At 34.9% G+C, this 13,034-nt stretch overlaps 1 protein-coding gene across 4 annotated transcripts in view; it reads left to right on the forward strand.

Annotated features, from left to right (window-relative positions):
- Positions 1-11,968: 11,968 nt before the first annotated feature.
- The window catches only part of LOC145689948 (uncharacterized), a 42,017-nt gene continuing 40,951 nt past the window's right edge, over positions 11,969-13,034 (forward strand). For 2 of the 4 annotated variants that reach the window (XM_081764323.1, XM_081764322.1), the window contains exon 1: positions 11,970-12,197. The gene's annotated coding sequence lies outside the window, so the exon portion shown is untranslated. Of the gene's footprint in view, positions 12,198-13,034 lie in introns of all 4 variants that reach the window. The other 2 variants (XM_081764324.1, XM_081764321.1) reach the window with 2 other exon arrangements.

The following is a 13,034-nucleotide window of genomic DNA, read 5'->3' on the forward strand; positions in this document are numbered from 1 at the left end:
ATCATGGAACACTAACAGTGTTTAAATGTAAGTTGCACCAGTGGAAAGTTGCTAATATTCCTCTAACAGTCTAGGGAGTTAACGTGTTTTGCTGAATGTCTTATGAGAACGTTTCCAATTATGGTCCAGTGAGGGAGGCGAAGGAAAAAAACGGAAGGACCCATTCAGCGTGAAAGTAGGTTAATAGGAGTAAAATTGGCACGGAGAAAGGAGGGAGTCGTCTTTTTCACAAATGAGTGAGAGACCACCTTTACCTCGAAGAAAAAGGAAAAAAAGTAGAACAAAGTCATAAACCACTTGCTGGGGAGACACAGGGAAAAAACAAATTACACGTTTTCGGAAGCAAGTGGAGTGAGTAGTCAGGGTGAGGTTCAAAAAGGAGGAAGGTTTTCAAATAGTACAAAGACACCCTCGGAACACAACAAAAGATCAGAGAGAGGACATCTTAATGGATCTTTCTGTAAACAGCACAGGTGACAAACATTAGAAATTCGGCACAAGCTCATAATTTTTTCTTGGTGCTGCAAAACAATCACAAGGAAAGATGGAGGAAATGCTCATACTTGTAAACATATTAAACAAGTCGGCTCTTTTATATGTCGACGTGCAGTTATGTACAATATAAATAGGCTTTGGAATGCGAAAAAGAGGGATGTATCTTGCACAAAGCAAATTTGTATATAGCCTTGGCTTCTGGTTCATCAGCTTCGGATGCATGTGGTTGTGGACGTAAATTTTCTGTGAAGGAAAATAAGACAGAAATTTTTATGGTAAAAATTTCTTGAAAGAAATTATAGCCGGAAGGGATTTTATTAGAAGTCGTCTTGTTTTATGTTTGTCTCTAGGTAGTTATAGAGTCGAAGATGATAACTCACCGGTGTATTTATTTGATAGATCTTATGATGTAGAACAATATGAAGAGTTTTTAATTGTAGAAGATAACGATGTCCTAATAGAAAAGTTGTTTGCTGATGTAAATATAGACATAGAAAATAAAAGTAGGTTAGAGCAGGTCTTAAGTAGGAATAATGAAGTGTTTTCCTTTAGGCCAGAGACAACACATTTAATTGAACATAGAATTTTATTAAAAGATGGCAAGCCTTTTTTTCTAAATTAAGATCTTTAAGAATGATAAGAAGCAATTCATGCAAAAATTGCTGACGGAAATGGAGGAAGCAGGTCAAAGAGAAAAAAATCTTCTTTGAACTATATTAGCGCTTCAATTTTACACCAAAAATCTAATTGGACTTGGAAACTGATTTTGGATGCGAGAAAAATTAACGTTATTGTTTCTTTGATAACCTGGCTTTTTCGGGCGATAGCCCAGAAGAATTATTTGATGTTTTAGATTAAACCTTGGAACGTATTCGGATGGCTGGTCTAATCTTAAGTCCGGAAAAGTGTGCATTTTTAAAGATCTAAATAAAATTATTGGTATTCCTTATTACTACTAGGTACGTGAGATGTACTGAAGTGAAATTGCTAATGGCGAATCAATTTCAACCTCCCAAAATGTGAAGGGACTTCAAAAGCTTTTAGGGTTCTTTAATTTTTTCGCTTTAGAATTAGAGACATGTCTTCTATCATTGCCCCTCACACTAACCTTTTGAAAAAAAGAGTTAAATGTAAATGAGGAGAGGAAGAGAATAAAGCTCTGTAGAGAAATAAGATTGTTTTAGCAGAGGACCCCGACTTGTTAGTTCCAAATTTACACGATGACTTCCACATATATATATAGATGGATCGTCGTTAAGCTCGGGCTACGCTCTCTGTCAGAAAAATGAGGTAAGAGAAATGAGGGTTATTGCATATGGGACTAGGAAACAATAACGTTCAAATAAAATACTCTTCAAGCTACCTTGAATTGCTGGCGATACTTACATCTCTTGCAAAGTTCAAAGTGTATTTAGCATGCATGAAGAGAGGTCATGTTTATTCAGATCATAGGGCAATTATGTACCTGTTGAAGGCTAAGAACTTGCCAGCTATGATTCACCCATGGGTCACCAGAATATCACGTTTTCCGGTTATTATTCATTTTATTCAAGGGAGGAAGCAAGCGGTCGATCTATTAAGTAAGATAGATTCGAATCATATGGAGGGGGGACTTTATCGGTTCAAGAGGGGCTGAAGAAGCCCTCCCAATAAATGCTTCGGATACAGGATTTATTAAGATTGATATAATGGGAAGAAGGGTTAGTGGAGCTAAGTGAGCCTCCAACTCATAACCTCATGTTAACAGATACTGTTAGTTCCAAGACAATCAAGGAAGAAAAAAAAAGGATGAAAAAATTGAAACAAGAAATTTCTCCTGCCTCGGAAACAAATGAAATTAAGATAAGTAAGGAAGAAAGGAAGAAGTTGTTATCGAATCAACCATTCTGGGAGGAAATAAAAGAAAAGGAAGATGAAGAAACCAATCTGGAGGTAGAGATATCAAATCTGAGAAACCCAGGATTTTGGAAAGAAGACAGTTGGAAGACAACTTTTTTAAAAAATTAATAGAATTTAAGAAGTGCCAAAGGAAAGGAATACCAAAAGAGAAAAGGATTAATTCAAAGAATTTCTTTTGAATTAAGACACATTAACTTTCTTTTCCTCAGTTGAAATTCTGATGTATAGATCCGGAGTTCAAGGCCAAGAACAAAATGACACATGAGTTCGGGAATCCATGAAGGCTATCTTATTCTACGCAGCTCATATTATCCTAGAATAAGGACATCCTTCCTTCGAAGAAACGTATGGGAAACTTCGTATGGAGAACTATTGGCGCAATATGGGGAATGATATATATATATATATATATATATATATATATATATATATATATATATATATATATATATATATATATTCACTATGGAGTGTACTCCTTGTAGTGTTTTTAAGGGGAACCTTAACACAAAGGAAGGAGAAATGCAAAGTACAGTGTCCAGCCGGCCTAACGCAAAACTGTATATTGACAATTTAGGCCCTATTGGGACCAGTAAGACAGAAGGATACAGATTTTGTTTGGTTATGATAGATTCGTTCACTAGATATGTGAAACTTTATCCTGTCAGGAAACTAACCACGAATATTATGACTAAATATTTACTCAGTTTTTTGTTTGAGTACGGTTTTTACATGTATATTCTGAATGATAATCATGGAATATTCACAAGCAGAATGTGGAAGGAAACGATGGAATTCCTAAAGGTCAAGTACAGTTACATTAGCGCTTACAGAGCGAAGGCAAATAACAGCGAAAATGTCATAAAACATGTCAAACAATTGCAATTCTAAGAGGCATGAGGACTGGGCGGATAAGGTAAAAATCATAAATATGCCTTGAACACCAGAAGGTGTAATATGACGAGATATTCGGCGTATTACCTTCAATTCGGAAGACTGGAGAAGCATCCATTTTTGAAAAAATCGAGAAAGAGGAAGAAGGAGAAGATGATGATGAGAAATTGTATTACAATTACGTCGCAAAACTGCAGACCGAAATTGAGACGGTTTACAAAAGGGCGATGTCTCTTCAAGAGAAGGAACACATGGAATACAAGAAGAAATGCGACAAGGGAAGGAAGAGAAATCCGTTCTCAGAGGGGGAGATGGTTGGGTGCGACCAGTTAGTATATGAAACCCATCCCAGAGAATTTCGGCCTCTTTACTACCCAGGTACCAGAGACCTTTTATTTTGGAGAAGAAATTGGCTCAAAATTCCTATCTGAAAAAAATATCTTAACTGGGAAGATATTGAGGACAAATGCGGACATGTGTAAGAAGGTTCATGACCCTCAGGAATTTGCGAAGCGCGTTCCTGAGCTCCGCTATGAGTTCATTCAGAAATAACAGGTGAAGAAAAGGGGAAGAGGAAAATAAGATACCCTTTGGAAGGAAAAATTTGAAACTGGATGGATGGATCTAGTCTGTCCCGCAAAACAACAACGCGAAATGCAGTCTTATATAGTTTTCCGTAGAGGTCGTTTCAGCTTCGAGTAAAATAAGGAATATGTCTAGTACCGAAAACTACTCGTAGTGAATATTGCGGGGTTCGTCCAAATCTCCAAAACGAATCCAAGTTACAATTATTATTTCGTGTCCATTCCTACAGAAATAATAGGAGAGAAAAAAGAAAATTCCAAGGTAATACTAGAAAAAACATAAAAACATCCGTAGAGATATGAAAGACTTATCTCTGCAAGGTCCAAATCATGATGAAACCAAACAACTGGAAGCAGAATGAGAACTGAACTCAGGATCTCCCACCAGTTACTCGTGGAAACTTGACGATGACATCCTGATTATTGGAAGAGATGGAGAACAGCCAGGAGAAGATTCTGGACTTCCTAAAACTCCAGGAAGGGGACTGGATAACCGAAGGAACCCAGGAAGAAGATGGAGGTAAAGGGGAGGTTAAGTTTTGAGGTCGTGTTAGAATTATTTTTTAAATTGTGCATTTTTTGCTTTTGTCGATTTATTTTCCCAGTGCTCAAGGGGAAATAAATCTGTACGAGACTCTGAACAATTAAGATATACTGTATATAATAAGATATAAAAACCGTACTCAAAGGAAAAACTGGGTAAACATTTAATCATGATATTCGTGGTTAATTTCCTGGCAGGATAAATTTTCACGTATCTAGTGAACGAATCTATCATAAACCAACAAAATCTGTATGCTGCTGTTTAACTGGTCCCAATAAGTTCTAAATTGTCAATATACAGTTTTGCGTTAGGCCGACTGCACACTGTACTTTGCATTTCTCCTATCTTTGTGTTAAGGTTCACCTTAAAAGTACTACAAGGAATACACGCCGTAGTGAACATATATATATATATATATATATATATATATATATATATATATATATATATATATATATATATATATATATCATTCCTCATGTTGCGCCAATGGTACTCCCTAATATATATATATATATATATATATATATATATATGGGTGAATTGTGAAAATTACTTCTAGCTGATTGTGATTAGTGTTGTGTGAAATTAAACGAGAATTACTTTCCCAGTGCTTAAGGGAAAGTAAGACTGTTAGAGACAAGAATTAAAATATATATATTAGAATTTGTGTATAATGAAGTGACAAGTGAATATTAACAATTACAATTCAGTTCCGATTGATAATGATATCTTTTCTTGGTGCGGTAATATACAAGGCGCACCTTGCTGGTTTTTGATATTTTATATATAAATGTACTTATATACTTTTAGAAATAATATGCAAACAGAACTACTAGAAATACCAGGCCTGGCCCTACTTTTATATATATATATATATATATATATATATATATATATATATATATATATATATATATATATATATTAGTAGTAGTATATTTAGGTAACTTGAGTATTGAATTGTAAATTACTTGTATTTTATGTATGTCTAATAATCTTCTTTAGGTGGAAACCCTTCTCGCTGGGGGTTGCAGAAGCGAAAAAACATTTTTTCGAAGAGGAACCTTTGGTTCCCGCACTCCGCGGAATGTCTCTTAGTTAGTCGTCGTGGACTTCTATAGTACGGACGAGAATTGGGTAACAGGGCTTCATTTTTGGAGACAGCCACTGAATGATGTGGTTTTTGTAGGTGAAGGTTCTGAGTGAGGACCTGTCTTGGCTGAATTTCTTTGATTCTAGCCCTGAACGATGTGGCTATAATTAATTAGTTTAGTTTTTGTTGAGTTATTTAATGTATGAATGATTAAGGTTTAGTTTGGGGAATTTCGGGAAATGTTTAGACGTAATTTATCTAATGCATAATTAAGTTTTTGTTTTTATTTCTCAATTCCCAGAGAGAGGGGATTAGGGAAGTAATAGAGGAGATTAAACATAAGTGATGTTTTGTAGAGCACACAGCGAGTGCTCGTTTTGTAATATTGTGTGTAAGAATTCTATAGTCGGGGTTCTACAGTATTGAAGCCTAGTCTTGAAACAGCTGCTAGAGAATTTCCTTAGTTAAGAATTTACCTGGGATTCAATGTACGGATCCAATTTATACTTTTCTCTAACCTACACCTAACCTAAAAGAATTAGCTTGTCTCCATATGTGGAACGGCTTTCAGGTCTGATGAGTTCCACGACAGGGACTTAGGTGAATCACTCTATAAGCGACTAGTAGTGCTGATAGAAACTAATTAAGGAGAGTACTAACAGCTTGTAAGTGAACGCGAGTTAGTAACTCCACAGGCCCACCCCAGTTAGAGTTGTCTAAACAATTTAGAGATACAAGATATATTAAAAATTCTAGTCACGTATAATTAGAAGCATCGTAGGTCTTTCATAAATAAAACACTTTTATTTAGTAAATAAACAGACTAAATTTTAAAGTGTTCTATGATTTCTATATCTAAAAATCGTACCCGAGAGGTTAAGATAATTAAGAGATATTTTCCCCTAGACATTTTAGTATATAAGCGAGTCTAAATTCATACCCCCTTCTCGGTTAGTTAAAAGAAGGAGAAAAGAAGTCCACAAGAGAGAAGGTAAGATGGTAGATCAATTACAATCTCATAGTGAGTACTATTGGGAGAGAACTGTGGAAGGAAAAAGATAGAGAAAAAGAGGAATTAAGTAAATTTTAAGAATACCAAATTCTGGATACTAGGTATATTTCCAGTTAATCTCCTTCTTCATTTTGGTTATGGATTTAATTCTGATTCTCTGCATAGTGCAATTATTCATTAGATAAGTACGGGAGTCGTATTTTACCAATAGGAAGAATTGGTCGCAAGGTGTGGACTTTATTTAACCATAAGATAAGCCGCCAGTATCTACCTATCTATCTATCTATCTATCTATCTATCTATCTATCTATCTATCTATCTATCTATCTATCTATCTATCTATCTACCTATCTATCTATCTATATGTGTGTGTGTGTGTGTGTGTGAGAGAGAGAGAGAGAGAGAGAGAGAGAGAGGTAGGTAGGATATGTTTAGGTAAACCGCTATATTTCGTGTCAATCTCAATCGCAAGTGGACAGATGACAGAAACAAGATGAACACAGAAACTGCCAAATTATTACTACTAGTTTTGTACAATATGAAAGACGTATCATGCGTAGAATTTTATAAGATTTTATGCAATAGATATTGTTTAAAGAAAGTTAAAGGGAATTAAAAATGTAAAAAGAATTGGCATAATCATACACATTTTAGTTCAGACCATGAATAATTAATGTATGATCTCATGGGTGTGTATTTCTTTGGTAACATTCTGTCCAGTTCAACTGAACAAGTCTATGTTGTTACGTAATCTATGTGTTCAACTAGTCTTTATATATTCAAAAATGATTGCAAATTGAACTACGGTATCCTTATCATTTTGTTTAGATTAGCTTCATTATTAGTGGGTTTTTTTCTTTTACAATGTTTATATTGTATTTCATATGTTGTGAAGCAGTGGTAATTTCGTATGTTAGTATGACTTCGATTAGAAATCTTTGAAAATTATCAGAAATTTTATAAGATATGGACCAAGACTCCTAAATATGTTTTAGCTTTCTTACGATAAAAGTTTAGAAATTATTTTGTATTTTTTAGGGAGTAAACCGTATGAGCAATATCTGCCATATAGCGCTTTTTTGAAGACTTGCTTTACAATTAGATATCTTACTGTAATACTTACTTAATACTTACTTTACAATTCAAGACTCATATTTGTTGTACTTAAAACATTAACGGCGAAAGCTAAATTTACTTTATTTAGTTTTGTGAGAAAAGTACATTGGAAGTGTCACTTAACAAAGAAATCACTAAAAGAATGGTGAAAAGGATCGTCAGTATTTGTAATACACAAGTCCACATCAGTACTTACAATTTAGAATTCCACGCTTTTCTAATTTCAAAATGTGGCAACCCTATCCTAAGACCAAAATAAAACGAAAAGTATAGAACAACGTGGGTGCATAAATGCTTCCTTTTGGAGTTATAGGCTACCTATAACATGAATAAATGAACTTTATAGGTCCATAGCTCCAATACTATAGGACCTTTCGTAGTCGGGTCAAGAATTTATGTAGAAACTAATATGTGCATTATCCAAATATCCAAGTTTGAGAATGATCCGAATACCCCACATAATCTTTTCGCTGACAGTTTCACTACAGTAACTTAAACACACTTTCCAGCACCTTTTCAGCTTGAATTAGCGATATAACCTTGTTTCCCATAAAAAATCTGATTACAACCGAAGTGCAATGTAATCGCAATCGGTTTCAAAGACATTGGCTTCTTGTTTCGGAAAAGAAAGAAACAGTAATAAGTAGTCTTTTGCATGCAGGACACGACAGGAGAGAGAATATTTCTTTCAACAACTGCAAAGCTAGTACAGTGAAACCTCTGAATAACGGACACCAATGGGACAAGAATTTTTTTCCGCTATTGAGAGGTGTCCGTTACACAGAGGTTACAGAAATTTAATTTCTAACAATGGTAATTGTATGCAGTAATATACAGTAAATGCATTATGTATGAGCATAGATACGTAAAATTCAATATGAAAATATTCTATTTGATACGCATTTGAATTACTGGGAGGGATGAAGGAGAAATATAATCCTGTTAAATAATATTATTACTAAGGAATGTGTTAATATATTCATTCTTTGGATGAAAAGGCAAGTTATTGGAAGTGCATATGTTTATTGACCCAGTTCCAATCACAAAGAATATTCGCTTAGTGAAAGTGAAAAGGAAGGCTGAGAAACCCCAAACCCAGACTTGTTCCAGTGTCATAAGTAAATGAAAAATGTTACTTTTTCCAAAATGTAAGAGAGGAAACATTGCTCGTTGAAAATGTCATTGTAAAACAAACATTATTTTGTTATTTAAGAAACTGTCGGGAAAGATGCAAGGCCCAGATGAAAAAGGGCTAAATTTGTTAGGAAAGGGAATATCTTTCGCGTAGAATTCTTGGCCTTACGACTGACCTGCATGAGGGTTATTACTTATTGAAGCTTTCCTAGGATTTCCATCAGAAAGCAGTTTATTGCGGGCATAAACAAAGAAGAATTTCAAGTTCAGCTTGAAGCTGTTCTGTTTGATGGTTCACCAGGTCTAGACTCATGATAGATACCCTTGTGGGGAAAAGACTTTTCTGTCTCCTGTAATATATCGCAGAACCGAGAATAATTCCTGTCCGTTATGAAGAGGTTATTGAAACGTTTGGGGAGAAAAAGGATTGTCCGCGTCCGTATCTGAGAGTGTCCGTTAAAGGGAGGGTTTTGTTCCATAATAGAACATATAAATTTGCCGGGACAAAAAACTCTGTCCGTATTATAGAGGTGTCCGTTATTGAGAGGTGTCCGTTAAGGGAGGTTTCACTGTAACTGCAGGACCATCTTTCTTTGAAAGTCTGGTTGCAACAATATATGAAGCAGCTGAGAAAACTCTTGAGGAAATAATGCTTTTCTTTTTTCCTTGAGAAGTGGTCAGAAGTTATTTTAATTTCAAATGGAATTTGAATCAGAACCATTGAAATATAAGTCAAAGCATGTATGTTCTTCTCCCCTCTCCTCTTTATTTCCTTTGTCCCTACTTGGTTCTATCCCAGATCAAGTAAGTTTGTGGTGGACAGCATCGTGTCCGTGGGTTTTTTCGGGTACTCCCGTTTACTCCCACATTCTTATTCCACCAGTTATTTCATCATCATTCACTTGTCTTAATCACCCTTCTCCTCCCTTAGACTAGATGACATAATAGTAGGTCATAAAATTGGAAGATTTAATTTCATTTTCCTTTAGTCTCTCTTCTATCATATGTAAAGTTCTCCCTTGTGCATAGCACCATGCCATGAGATCATATAGATAGGGTGGAGTTAATTCTCCAAACTTTCTTGATCTCAGTCGTAGATGAATGTGGTGTTGGCACCTCGCTTCGGCCGCATCCTCCCCCATTCCAGGTATGCATTGAATCTGAGGTTGGTAATGCCCCAAAGCCTCACGACATCTTATGTACAAAATCAAATATCGTAAAGTAACCAAGAGCAAAAGATATCTGACATATGTATTTAGACCAATCCCCTTTAAAATCGGACAATTCGTTCGAAAGTTATCGTAGATTTCACGCGGTTACGCTCAAAATAAGAACAAATACTTGAATTCTGGAAAATTCCCCTTGTCGTATGGCAACCAAAACAATAGATGTCTGGTGAAAGCAAAAGAGAGCATTTTAAAATGAGTTCTATTAAAATCGGACAATCTGTTCGAAAGTTATCGTCGGATGCCACATACAAACAGACAGACAGGATGGCTTATAATAGAGAGCTTCGCACACAAAATTCTCAAGGTTTGTTTCACGACAATCTGAAATACTCGAACGCATTCGAGCGTCAGATAGTAAATTTTCGAAACGAAAGTTTGATACGTCTTCTGACTTATCGAATTTCTTTATCTCTACCTATATCAGTAGCTGTCTCTATACACAACTTTAAATCAAACCCTCAAAATCGTATGTAAAATAATTTCTCCGCCTGCCCCGTTATTGGCGCAATCGGCAAAATGACTATTAGTAGACTAATGGTGTCTTGGACTCCATTCCATTCGGGTGATGCATGTTTTTTCTTTCTCACTTATGACATACTTATTAAACCTTAGACAGATATGTGGGGAAAATCTTTTGCTTCACTTCGTTGCTAAGGAGAGAAGTTTGAAAATGAACACCCTGCATGTATGTATTACATATTATATACAACTATGATAACCTCGAATACATTGTTTCTTCCGAACACTCCGATCATCCCGAACTTTTCAAAATATTTAAGCGACTCGACAAATGTGATCATATTGATATATTTCTGTATTTTCTGCTTTCAAACAATTTGAGACTCTCGAACAGTTCGAGTGTCTCGAAGTTGTATAATGTTTTTTACATTTCGAGTGCCTCAAACATTTAGGGAGTCTTCAACATTTCGGGAGTCTCGATCATTTCGAGAGTATCGAACATTCCGGGAGTCACGAAAGTTCGATAATTCGATAAAATTAAAATTGTTTATCGATGAAATGGTTTTGAAATTTTATCGAATTATTATCGATTACTCGATTATCGGAACAGCCCTATATATTTACGCAACGGCAAATATTATATTGCAGCACCATTTTTTCAATGAACTGGTAATCCATACAAAAGACTTTACATTTCCAAATTACACTATATACATTAATGAGTTACTTCAAAGAAGTGCGAGGGCAGCTGCAGCCCTTTTAACCCTCTAATCAACGCCTATGACGAAGATTATTGGAAGATAAACGTCATGACCAAAGATTTTATATGGTACTAGCGCACTGCGTCCAAGAGATATTGTCCCTATTACGTTGTCGAGAACTTAAGCGACGCCCTTTTCGTTGTCTTCTAGAATATTTTTCCTTGACCCATTTGGCAATATCGTTAGCAAAGTTGAAATTCACGATATCCACCGAGCGTAATGGTTAAATAACAAATTGTTTCACTATTTTCATGATAATACTGGGTTCACTAAGAATGATAATAAGTTTAGTGATCGTTTGTTTCAATATTCCCAGTGGAATGAAAAATAAAAAGGAAATAGGAATAATCCGGTTTTTTTCCTCCCGGGCATATGACGATATGACTAATTATTTTATTTTAATTTATTATCTACATGTACGTTCTTTTTTATTTTCGTATCACTCGAGAAGTAAATGAAAGTGGGTTTGTTACCCCCTTTTTAAGTTCGTAGATACTCAATGAATAATCCCTAAAAGTATGAGCGTCCAGCTCCTTCTGGAACTGATGCGGTCTTACGTATACTATATCCAAAAATAATTTGGAGATTAAAACTAATATTCGTTGACTGTAGTTTATATCACTAATTAATAATATGATTGTTTGTTTCATTTTCTTTGCAGTAGAAAGTAGTAAGTTACTGATTTGCAATTAATATTTAATAAAATGTACAAATTCTGAAGAGATAGGAACGAATTACTATCAATACACTCGGAACCACCTTTAATAGTAGATGTCTGTATGTCTGTTGTCTCTGGCTCAAATTTCTAAAGAGAACTTTGGGCTCGTATTACATGTAAATTGACGTATGAAATTTTGTGAAATGAGTGGGAAGAAAGGTCGTGTGAGGCAATGTGACGTGCAAAATTCTAAAGAGAAGTCACTATCTTGCAAATATTGTGGAATTAATATGTATCTGGAAATGTTGCTAAAATGGTGAGACATGTTTTGTGGCAGTTACCCAACCTAATTTGTTTATAATATTTAAAAAAAATATATGTTTATATCTGTAGCAGGATCAATTTTAGAAAATTCACTTACATGTAAACATAAACTATTTAAAGATATAAAAGTATGTGCAGTTCCTAAACCATTTTTTCTCCAACATATTTACTCCCATAGGTATAGGCCTATTGTAAGTAAATATACATTTATGCGTAATCTCTAAATACAATAAAAGGTTATAGTTAAGGAGCCGTACTTCCCATTTAGGGAAGGACGAGAAACGCCATACGTTCAGGAATTATTCATTGACTATCTAGGATGTTAAAAAGTAGGTAATAGACTGAGTTCTTGCCCTTGTACTTAGGGTGTTTAGGTAGTGCAACAGTAAGATGTATCCTCGTGCACGGGAGATGAGAAGTAGCTGTTCTTAACTATTACCCAATAAAATATTATAAAAAGAATTGCAGTTCAGAATATACAATTTAAAGAATCCTCTGTAGAGAATATTATATATATTGTGATAAAAACGAATTTAATTTTGAAATCATAACCATAGGAGCATGGAATTTATGTTAGTTACTTAGGTTCCCGGAATATTTACATTTTGGGATTATTCCAAAAAAAAAAAAAAATATTTTCCTGGGAATTTGAACATCATTGAGTACGGTATCTTTTATTTTTGCCCCCATTTTGCAAATATAAGATCTCAAGTGAATCTGACTTCACAAAATATAGCTGAGCCAGCGAAAGGAATTAGAAGTCCCGGAGAGCACGTTGTTTTCTATCTTTATCCCGATAACAAGGTACAAAGTTCTGAAATCATTACTC

Source organism: Thermobia domestica, chromosome 7 (genome assembly GCF_964235325.1).
Source record: "Thermobia domestica chromosome 7, izTheDome1.hap1.1, whole genome shotgun sequence".
Taxonomy (NCBI): Eukaryota; Metazoa; Arthropoda; class Insecta; order Zygentoma; family Lepismatidae; genus Thermobia; species Thermobia domestica.